A 1,998-nucleotide genomic window follows, 5' to 3' on the forward strand; every position below is an offset into this window, starting at 1 on the left:
CCCGCAGTCATATGACTGGATGTTTAAATGAAAGTCGTTCTATGGTCATCATCATCCTCATCATGTGGTTCGGACCTCTTACTTATGCTGCCAAGACTTGTTATGACTATAGCTTCTGTTGCGCGCCCTCAGAAATCTGTTGGAGAGATTTAGCTTGTCTGAAACAAATCTGTCTTCTTTGAGTTGGAAGGAAAGTTCGGTCATGTCAGGGTAAAATCCGGGGGCTTTCAGCCTGTCTTTTGTTGGAGYCTGCCTGAATCTCCTCGTCCTTACTAACTGCTGTTTCCAAACGCCTGGTTGTGTAAAGTTCACRCACGTTTTAGGAGGGAAAAACCTACGTCTCTGCTTGCTTCCTGAGCCCCTTTTTGTCCAAGCCGACCCGTTCGCCATGCGTGCCACAGAGCTACGGGCCCGCAGCAGCAGCGACAGGACGGCGCTGGTTGGTATTTCAGATTGCAGTAAGCGAGTATCTGCGTGTTYTTCATCTCTAATCCCTGTTTATGGCTGCAGCGACTCCTGCTGCCCTTCCCCCCACTCCGAGTTGTGGCTCACAAATGATTCATTTCAACCTCTGTTCTCTGAGAATATCACCCATCTGTGAACAGTTTTGCACATAGTAGGCTAAATAAACTGCTAACTGGTTTGCTCTACTCTCACCAGTGTTTTGGTTGAAACGTAGCACTGTTACTGAAAGCATCTTACTGCCCCTGGGGAAAAATAACAGCTAAAAGCAGGTTTTGGCTCAGTTCTGTTACTTATGGTGCTTTGATGAACCTGCCAGCTGATGAAACCAATAAACCACTTTATATTTTTATTGAGACTTTTTGTCTTTTTTAATCTTAATTTTTTCATCCCAAAAGCGACCGAGGACATCTTAGTGATTGAAGTGTATTCAGCAGGAGGGAAAACAAATCCAGTCTTCTGGACAGAGTGCTTCACTTTGTTTTATTAAGAACTAAAAACCAGAACATTTCTCTGTGGTTGCTYTAGTTTCCATGTTGGAATCAGCAGAACAGAGGCTCCAGTTTCAGATCAAGCTGTTGTAAACTTTTTCTTTTGCAGACAAATTAAAAATTAAAACAAGTTTGCTTAAAAAAGCACTAYAATATTGTGTTTGATGACTTCTTTGTAGCCGGATTATTAAACAGAGTGAGSAAAAATATATTTTTTACAAGCAAAAGTGTCATCCTCAAAAAATATTCAAGAGTCATTTACATTTTTTTTTACTTCTTCCTTTTTTCCTTCCTGTAGCAAACATTTTGATCTACTTTAAATAAATTCTAAGTTGAGAAACATGATTCTGATCAAAAATKACATAATCTTATCTAAATAACTTGGAAAAAAAGGATGATTGACTCATTTGCTCTGCCCCCATGTGGCCAAATACTGTGTTGTAAAATGTTTCCCTAAATGCAAATCAGCCTTTGAATTCAACAGAAATGTGTAGGAGCTAAAAGCTCKAACTTAATATTGGCTGACAAGAACAGAAATAAAAGCTAACCTTCACAATGTCAGGTAAAAGAAAACTTGTCAAACTAAAGCAAATTAAAAACTGAAGCAAGAGAAGCTTTTTGTTTTAAACTTGAAATGTACACATCCTCCAACAGTGTCCTGTCTCCGCCTCCAGCTGCATCAGTTTCCAGAGCATTACATCACTAATGCAAACTGTARCAGTGGTAATCCTGCCCTTCCTGTATGATGCAGGCAAACAGAAGCTTTGTGTGGTTCTGATAAGACGCTGGAGCGAGACTCTGGTTGGTTTACAAAGCTGCTTCATCAGCCAATTCCTGCGAAAGAAATGTCGACCAAAACACCGAAACACGTTCAGACGCACTGCAGGCGTGACCCTGTCTGCTTTGGTGCACATTAAAAATGCTTCTGAGCTGAAATGGTTACAACTGAATTATTTGAACATTATAAAAAATGCAAATTGTATAATTCAAAAATAAGTTTTTTTTTCCTTTTTCAAGTTTTGTAATGGATTTTAATGTAAATACA

Source organism: Austrofundulus limnaeus, unplaced genomic scaffold (genome assembly GCF_001266775.1).
Source record: "Austrofundulus limnaeus strain Quisiro unplaced genomic scaffold, Austrofundulus_limnaeus-1.0 Scaffold22, whole genome shotgun sequence".
In the NCBI taxonomy this organism is placed as follows: domain Eukaryota; kingdom Metazoa; phylum Chordata; class Actinopteri; order Cyprinodontiformes; family Rivulidae; genus Austrofundulus; species Austrofundulus limnaeus.